A 9,977-nucleotide genomic window follows, 5' to 3' on the forward strand; every position below is an offset into this window, starting at 1 on the left:
ACCTCTGCCTCCCGGGTTCAAGCAATTCTCCTGCCTCAGCCTCTCTAGTAGCTGGGACTACAGGCATGCGCTACCACGCCCAGCTAATTTTTGTATTTTTAGTAGAGACGGGGTTTCACCATGTTGGCCAGGATGGTCTCAATCTCTTGACCTCATGATCTGCCAGCCTTGGCCTCCCAAAGTGCTGAGATTATAGGTGTGCGCCACTGTGCCCAGCCAGATATGATTTTTAATTTATACTTTGTTTTAAAATTGTCTACAAAGGACATATGTACTTTTATAACCAGAAAAACTATTTTTAAAAAATTGAAGACAATACATATTTAATGAATTTAAAAACAAATTCAAATACAATATAACATTTAAAAATTCAAATTCTCAAGAGGTTGAAAACCTAAATCATTTTATACTGTCTAGTAGACATTGCCTAGGTTTTCACAAATCTCTGTCATTCACTGTGCATGAGACTTTGAACTAGTTACCTAATTACCAGTTCTGGGCCTTCATTTCCCATAGATCTACGAACCACATCTGTTTAGTTTAATTTTTATTTACTTTTAAGGTGAAATTCCTTTATTCACTTATTTCTGAACCTACTATTCTGAAACTCAAGAAGTTTTTAACATTAATATATTTCTTATTCACATTTTTTCACATTTCAAAATGACTTCGAAGAAGCAAACATTATTTTCTAATGAACTTGGTTTAGTTTTTTAAAACTTCTTTTTATTGTAGATAACGTAAAGTTTACCATTTTAACTATTATTATTATTATTATTTATTTATTTTTTTTTTTTTTTGAGACAGAGTCTTGCTCTGTCACCCAGGCTGGAGTGCAGTGGCATGATCTCGGCTGTCCGCAAGCTCTGCCTCCCAGGTTCACACCATTCTCCTGCCTCAACCTCCCGAGTAGCTGGGCCTACAGGCGCCCGCCACCGTGCTTGGCTAATTTTTTGTGTTTTTAGTAGAGACGGGGTTTCACCGTGTTAGCCAGGATGGTCTCGATATCCTGACCTCGTGATCCGCCTGCCTCAGCCTCCCAAAGTGCTGGGATTCATTTTAACCATTTTTAAGCATACAGATCAGTGGCATTAGATACGTTCACGTTGCTGTGAATCATCATCTATCCCACAACTTTCCTGTTAAACAACAACTCTGCATTCCTCCCTCCCCGCAGCCCCTGGAAACTGTCATTCTGCTTTCTGCCCCTATGACTGGCTCTTCCAGGTATCTCACTTTTGCTCAGCTTTAAGGCTCTAAACAAGTCTTTTCTCTATCTTAGTTGAGAAGCCTGCCAGTGAGAAAGAGATAACTTTTAAAAGTCTGAATGGTTTTAACATTGAGATGACATTTACATACAATAAAAATGCACACAGATACTTTTAAAATAAAATTTTAATCTATATTTCTATAAATACATATGTGATAGAGTATTATCAACATGACTATAGGTCATGAGACTCACATGCCATTTTATTTTGAAGTCATATCATATACGTAAGTGAAATAACAGAATATAAAACTGTATGCTGCGATTCTACTATGTAAAAAGAGTATCTTTGTATGGGGCAGGATGACTGAGGAAAATAAAAAGTTTGGGCCGGGCGCGGTGGCTCACGCCTGTAATCCCAGCACTTTGGGAGGTCAAGGCAGGTGGATCACGAGGACAGGAGATCGAGACCATCCTGGCTAACACGGTGAAACCCCGTCTCTATTAAAAATACAGAAAATTAGCTGGGCGTGGTGACACGCGCCTGTAGTCCCAGCTACTCAGGAGGCTGGGGCAGGGGAACTGCTTGAACCCGGGTGGTGGAGGTTGCAGTGAGCTGAGATGGTGCCACTGCACTCCAGCCTGGGTGACAGAGCGAGACTCCATCTCAAAAAAACAAAAAAACAGTTTATGTTGGAGTACAATTTTTGAAATGAGATTTAAGAAAAATTATCAATAGTGTTACTGAGTTGGAGAAACAATTATTTTTTATTGTAAGAGGACAACAGAGAATAGGTATTGAAGTCACAGGTTAATAATTTAGAGGAGAAAGGGCTGATGATGTCTTATATTTCAATGTTTCTAGAAAATCAGCCTGTGTGGAAACTTTTCCCAAGCTTCCCCAATTTGAATCTTGAAAGTGTTTCTTTTTCCTCCCTGAAAATAAACACAGAAATTGTTGAGTGCTTCTGTAAAAAGACAGAAGCATAAAATGACCATGGTATTTTTACACATTAGGCACATGTTCCTTCACTAGCTTGCCCAGGAACAAAAGCAAATATCAATGGTTTGCTCTTATCAATTCATAATTCTTTATTTCCGTCACAGTGTGTTCCCACTGATTACACACAAGAATAAAAATAGAAAACTCTGATCTGGTGCCTTTGCCAGTTGCGCAGATGACTTTCTGAACAAGGAAGTTTTATATGGGTGAATGGGCATAGGAACTTGGCTTGAAATGTTAAAAAGGCAGGAGAAAAACAGCAGAATCTATTTTTCATTGTGGGAGAGCCCAGGTTGTCCTGCTTATCTGAAATTAAGCCCAAATCCTAAAATTTCTGAATACCTGCTGTCAGCCTCCTGCAAACGGGCCAGGTTGCCTAAGGAATGTCACGAGAGAGCTGGCAGAGGCCGGGGACAGGACAGACACCAGCAAACACCACTTCACCATGCAGCTATTTTCATGTCCTTCCAGCCCACTGAAGTGCTGATAATGGCTTGGATCAATTCAACAAACACATTTTGGATACCTCCTTTGCACCAGACACAGTGTTTACCAAGGCACACAGGGTGGCTGCAGGTAAGAAGCACAGTGGGCAGCCAGCTGGGGGAATGTGTGACGGGATCCACTCTCCCTAGCTCCTTCACCCCAAAGCCTCATGCAGGGTAAGGAACATCAAAATGGGACAGATTCAGTCCAGCCTCATATCTCCCCAAGTGCCTTAGTCTGCAGGGGGCAGAATCCCAGGGGGATCCTCCCAGCCCACAGTCCTGTTTGGCACTGGGCTAGGGCCACTGAGCGAGAGAGGGAGTTGGTGCAGAAGTCAGCTCCCACTGAGGATGGCTGCAGGTCAGCACTTTTCTCCTTCACTTTGTGTGTGTGTGTGTGTGTCTTTGAAAAAAATATTTCTTTTCTTTTTTTAAAAAATATACTTTAAGTTCTGGGGTACATGTGCAGAACGTGAGGTTTGTTACATAGGTATACACGTGCCACGGTGGTTTGCTGTGCCCATCAACCCGTCATCTACATTGGATATTTCTCCTAATGCTACCCATCCCCTAGCCCCCCAACCCCCAACTCCAGTGTGTGATGTTCCCCTCCTTATGTCCATGTGTTCTCATTGTTCAACTCCCACTTATGAGTGAGAACATGCAGTGTTTGGTTTTCTGTTCTTGTGTTAGTTTGCTGAGAATGATGGTCCAGCTTCATCCATGTCTCTGTAAAGGACATGAACTCATCCTTTTTTATGGCTGCATAGTATTCCATGGTGTATATGTACCACATTTTGTTTATCCAGTCTATCATTAATGGGCATTTGGGTTGGTTCCAAGTCTTTGCTATTGTGAACAGTGCCACACTAAATATACCTGTGCATGTGTCTTTACAGTAGAATGATTTATAATCCTTTGGGTATATGCCCAGTAATGGGATTGCTGGGTCAAATGGTATTTTTCGTTCTAGATCCTTGAGGAATTGCCACACTGTCTTCCACAATGGTTGAACTAATTTATACTCCCACCAACAGTGTAAAAGCATTCCTATTTCTCCACATCCTCTCTAGCATCTGTTGTTCCCTGACTTTTTAATGATCTCCATTCTAACTGGGATGAGATGGTATCTCATTGTGGTTTTGATCTGCATTTCTCTAATGACCAGTGATGATGAGCTTTTTTTCATATGTTACGTATACTAATTGACTATATAGAGAAAAAATATATATTGACTTCCATAAAGCCACCACCAGTGTCATAAAATATTAGTGTGTTCCTTTAATTGTTTCAGGTCTTTAAAAAAAGAAACAAAGTGATTAACACTGTTGAAACCGTTTGTGAACCTCTCCCCAAACCCATTTCCTTCCCTCTCTCCCCATGCATAGTCATCATTCTGAGTATCTTCTTTGGCATTTACTAGCATGTTTTTATGCTATTTCTACACATGTAGGTATCCACAAAAATATTGTTTGGTTTTGCTGTTTTTAAAAGGTATAATTTATATAAACAAAATTATACTATCACGTATTTATTAGATACATAATATTGTTTAAAATACATAATAGGCTGGCTGTGGTGGCTCACGCCTGTAATCTCAGCACTTTGGGGGGCCAGGGCAGGCAGATCACTTGAGGTCAGGAGTTCAAGACCAGCCTGGCCAACATGGCAAAACCTCGTCTCTACTAAAAATACAAAAATTAGTTGGGTGTGGTGGCACACAACTGTAAACCCAGCTACTCAGGAGGCTGAGGCAGGAGAATCACTTTGAACCCAAGAGGCAGAGGTTGCACTGAGCCGAGATCACACCACTGTACTCCAGCCTGGGTGACAGAACAAGATTCTGTCTCAAAAAAAATAAATAAAATAAAATAAAATATATAATAAAGTACATAATAATCTTTTTTTCACTCAGTAGTGTTTTATATTCAACCATGTTGATGCATGTAACTGTAGTTCATGAATATCCCATAATTTATCTCCAATCTATAAATAATGTTGCTTCCAATTATATTTGCTTATTTGTTTGCTATAAAAACAATGTTTTAAGATCATTTCCCACATGTCTCCTGGTGCCCATCCTCAAGAGTTTTTCTAGGATGTAAACATGTGAGAATTGAATCACTGAGTCATAAGGTTTATGCACTTTTAATAAAATATCAAACTGTTTTGCAAATTAGTTGTACAGTTTATACTCTCAGTTGCAGTGAATGAGAGTTCTAGTTGCTCCACATCTCATCAACACTTGTTGGTTTCTGACTGTTTAGCAGTGATAGTATGCCTTACCAAGGATTGGTGTTGCATTTCCCTGACTACGAATGAGGTCAAGCATCTTTTTTGTGTACTTATTGACAATTCATATGTGTATATATATATTTTTTTGAGATGGAGTCTCACTATATCACCCAGGCTGGAGTGCAGTGGTGCAATCTCAGCTCACTGCAACCTTTGCCTCCCAAGTTCAAGCAATTCTCCAGTTTCAGCCTCCCGAGTAGCTGGAATTACAGGCATGCGCCACTACGCCTGGTTAATTTTTGTATTTTTAGTAGAGACGGGGCTTCACCATGTTTGCCAGGGTAATGTAGAACTCCTGATCTCAGATGATCCACCGACCTTGGCCTCCCAAAGTGCTGGGATTATGGGCATGAGCCACCATGCCCAATTCATAGTTTTTATTCTGTAAAATGTCTTGACAGGTGTTTTTTGCATTGCTTTTTCTCTTGTATTGTTTCTTACTGATTCATAGGAGTTCTTTACATATTCAGGATGCTAAACTTTTCTGTTACTTGAGTTGCAGATATTTTGATTGAGTTTTGGCTTGTCATTTTATACATTTTATGGTATTTTTATAAACAAAAGTTATTGATTTTAATGTAGTCTCAAATTTATCATTTTTTAAAGGTTTGTGCTTTTTGTGTTTTATATAAAGAATCCTTCTCCACCCCGAAGTCATAAAGCTATTCTACTCATTCTATTATCTAAATATTTAAAACATTTGCCCTTCACATTTAGGTCCATTCTGAATTGATTATTGATTGTATTCTCTTTTTTTTTTTTTGAGATGGAGTCTGACTCTGTCACCCATGCTGGAGTGCAGTGGTGTGATCTTGGCTCATTGCAGCCTTGACCTCCTGGGCTCAAGTGATCCTCCCACCTCAGCTTCCTGAGTAGCTGAGCCTACTGGTGTGCACCATCATGGCTGGCTAAATTTTGTGTTTTTGGCAGAGACAGGGGTCTCACTATGTCGCCTAGGCTGGTCTCAAACTCCTGAGCTCAAGCAGTCTGCCCTGTTTCAACCTCCTAGAGTGCTGGGATTATAGGTGTGAGCCACCATGTCTGACCCTGAATTGATTTTTATGATTGATGTAACGTAAGGGTCCTCTTTCATTTTTTCCATAGATAACCAAATTTTCCAGTACTATTTACTCTTTTCCTCATGTATATGTCATCTATCTATCCATAGGTCAATTTCTGGTCTCTCTATTCTGCCAATTGTCTATCCCTGTGCCCATGCCACATTGTCTTAGTTACTATAGCTTTATAATTAGGGTGACCTTGCTTCAAGTTTACTGTGGGCCAGTCACCATCTGTATTTTAGCATTTGTCTCATTTGTCTTTTTTTTTTTTTTTGAGATTGAGTCTCGCTCTGTTGCCGGGCTGGAGTGCAGTGGTGAGATCTCGGTTCACTGCAACCTCCACCTCCCAGGTTCAAGCAATTCTCCTGCCTCAGTCTCCCGAGTAGCTGGGACTAGAGGTGTGCGCCACTACACCCAGCTAATTTTTGTGTTTTCAGTAGAGATGGGGTTTCACCATGTTGGCCAGGATGGTCTCGATCTCTTGACCTCTAGTGATCCACCTGCTTTGACTTCCCAAAATGCTGGGATTACAGGCATGAGCCACTGTGCCTGGCCAGTTGTCATTTTTTAGTCACATATTCATAGTTGCATTATAATATGCTGGAATGAGTTTGGTAAACCTTCACTTTGTGCTTCAGTTCCTACCCTGCCTCTAGTGTATAAGACACATGTGCAGCAAACACAGTTCTCATTATGACACAAGGTTAAAAGTGGAATATCACTGGTAATGATCAGTACTTTTCCCCCCAACTCTTCCCAGAGGCAAGATAACGATCAAGTCTCTTTCGAGGGCAGTCTGCTGGGCACTTATCAGTAAAATAAGGCAAGGAAGGTGAACTCTTTACAATCTTGAGTAGTGGTGGGAGAAGTATTAGATGTGGCTGCCCTGATGACTATTTGGTATATGAGACAGTAGGACCAGGCCAGCCAGGCAACAGAGTCAGTGGGAAACATGAGAAATTCTAGATTAGATTATATAAACTATGTGCAGGAAATAAAGGCTGAACAGTCCTGCAATAAAGAATATAGAAGGTACATGGACACTCTTGTTACAGTGGTTTTGGTATTTATTGTATGGTAAAAATCTACGATTCTTTTTTTTGAGATGGAGTCTCACTCTGTCACCCAGGCTAGAGTGCAGTGGCGAGATCTCAGCTTATTGCAACCTCCGCCTCCTAGGTTCAAGCAATTCTCCTGCCTCAGCCTCCCAAGTAGCTGGGATTACAGGTGTGTACCATCATGCCTGGCTAATTTTTTGTATTTTTGGTAGAGATGAGGATTCATCATGTTGGCCAGGCTGGTCTCAAACTCCTGACCTCCAGTGATCTGCCCACCTCTGCCTCCCAAAGTGTTGGGATTACAGGCATGACCCACTGCGTCCGGCCCTATGATTCTTTATAAACAAAAATTTGTTTGGTTACACCCTTATACTGGTAATAAATTGTTTGACAAAAATGGGCTCAAAGAAGACCAGGCGCGGTGGCTCACGCCTGTAATCCCAGCACTTTGGGAGGCTGAGGCGGGTGGATCACCTGAGGTCAGGAGTTTGAGACAAGCCTGGCCAACATGGTGAAACCCCATCTCTACTGAAAATACAAAAATTAGCCGGATTAGCCGGTGTGGTGGCACACACCTGTAATCCCAGCTACTCAGGAGGCTGAGGCAAGAGAATCACTTAAACCCGAGAGGCGGAAGTTGCAGTGAGCCAAGATCGCGCCACTGCACTGCAGCCTGGGTGATAGAGCGAGACTCTGCCTTCAAGAAAAAAAAAAAAGGCATAAAGTATATGTTTAAATAAATAATTTTAATTTCTCAAGAAAATACATGATGACTATATAACATTTGTGTGTCAGCGTTTACCATCTTGTGGGACATGTGGTAATATTACCGACCACGTGAGTACCAGAAGGCAAGCCTGCGGCAGAAGCCAAAGTGTCTCATTCCACAGACAGGAGTTATACACAGCATAAGATGGCTGTGCCTGGAGACAATGAATTTCCACATGCAGAAGGTGAATTTTACATATCACTCAGTGAAACCTAACTTCATCAAGATCAAATGATGGTTCTAAATTAATATTTCTCATTATACACACATATGTATGTATCTATACATATATATAATAAGAAAGATATGTATGTATCCATACATACATATATATAATAAGAAAGACATATATGTGTATATGTACCTATTATAAATACAGAGAGAAATATCTGGAAGACTGTATCTCAAGAGTGATTGTCTCTAGGAAAGAGACAATTCATACTTCTTTTTTTAAATTTTTTGTAGAGACAGAGTCTCACTATGTTGCCCCAGGCTGGTCTTAACTCCTGGGCTCAAGCAATCCTCCCACCTCAGCCTCCTAAAGTGCTGGGGTTACAGGCATGAGCCACCATGCCGTATGTCATACTTCTTTGTCTTCATTTAGCTTGTCTGTGTTCTCTGACTCATTCCTTATACTTCTGTAATAACAAATAAAAATAGAAAAAAATTTCACTTGGAGGGGAAATGACTGAATTCATAATCTTTAGTAAACAACCTAGAGTTTATAAAACAGATAAGCATGAACTTATAAACCGGTCCATGCATTGTATTAATGGCCCCAATTAAAGGCTACCTGGCTCCACACTCCTTGCCTTGTAATTTTGTTGTACCTTCCTCCTGTTACTGAACATTCCTCTGGTAACATACTTAGGCCAATGGAATGTTATCAGACACGAGACAAGCAGGGACTTGAAAAGCACCTGTGCATGTCTGCATGCTCACTAGTGCATCTCTGCCCCAGCATGACAACTTGTCCCAGCTAGCCCACTGGAGGAATGCAAAGACACGTGGAGAAAAGCAGAGACCATCCTAGTCCCACAAATTCCAGTCAAACCCCAATACCCGAGAGAGCCCAGCCAAGATCAACTGCTGATTCCGGGTGCGGCAGCAAGTCCCATCTAGGTAGGAAGAATAGCTCAGTTGCCATGGCCTAGGGAGCAATAAAAACGAGTCTTCAGGTGCTTTGTTATCCACATTGTTGTGTCAATAGATAACTGATAAAGAATAGATCATATGCTATGTGGAGAGTAGAAGAAAAGGACAAAAGAGATAAAAAAGAGAGAGAAGAACTGACATAAATGTTGCCACAGCATCCCCATACATCACATCACAGGATATCCTGTCCAGTTCTCTACAGATAGGCCAGAGTATTTTGTACATTGGACTATATCAGTCTATAACACGTTTATGGAACTTTTTTCTTTCTTTTTTTTTTTTCAGGTCAGATGGGTAATGTGCCGAGGTCATAACAAGGTTTGAGTGTGGCACATCTCACACATGTGCGTGAATACCCAATCATTATGCCCATGAACTACAAAAGGATCTCTTTCTTTTTTTCAATAGTTTTGTTGAGGTGTTCACATACCAGTTTATCTGTGTGAAGTGTACAATTCAATAGTTTTTTGTATGTTCACAGAGTTGTGCAACCGTCATCACAATCAATTTTGGAACATTTGTATCACCTCAAAAAGAAATCCTGTACCCATTAGCAGTCTCTCTCATTTCCTTCCAACCCTCTCTGCCTCCTCAGCTCTAGGAAACCACTAATCTAATTTCTGTCTCTATAGAGTTGCTTGTTTTACTTTATTTTATTTTATTTTATTTATTTTATTTTATTTTATTTTGAGATGGAGTCTCACTCTATCACCCAGGCTGAAGTGCAGTGATGTGATCTCAGCTCACTGCAACCTCCACCTCCCAGGTTCAAGTGATTCTCGTGCCTCAGCCTCCTGAATAGCTGGAATTACAGGTGTGCACCACCGCGCTTAGCTAATTTTTGTATTTTTAGTAGAGACAGGATTTCGCCATGTTGGCCAGGCTGGTCTCAAACTCCTGGCCTCAAGTGATCCTCCCACCTTGGCCTCCTAAAGTGCTGG

The 9,977-nt window shown here is 40.9% G+C and overlaps 1 non-coding gene across 1 annotated transcript; it reads right to left on the reverse strand.

Annotated features, from left to right (window-relative positions):
• Positions 1-9,320: 9,320 nt before the first annotated feature.
• Positions 9,321-9,424, reverse strand: LOC129463343 (small nucleolar RNA U13). The gene has a single exon (XR_008651131.1). It is a non-coding gene; the product is annotated as a small nucleolar RNA U13 (small nucleolar RNA).
• Between the last annotated feature and the right edge of the window lie 553 nt (positions 9,425-9,977).

Source organism: Symphalangus syndactylus, chromosome 14 (genome assembly GCF_028878055.3).
Source record: "Symphalangus syndactylus isolate Jambi chromosome 14, NHGRI_mSymSyn1-v2.1_pri, whole genome shotgun sequence".
NCBI lineage: Eukaryota > Metazoa > Chordata > Mammalia > Primates > Hylobatidae > Symphalangus > Symphalangus syndactylus.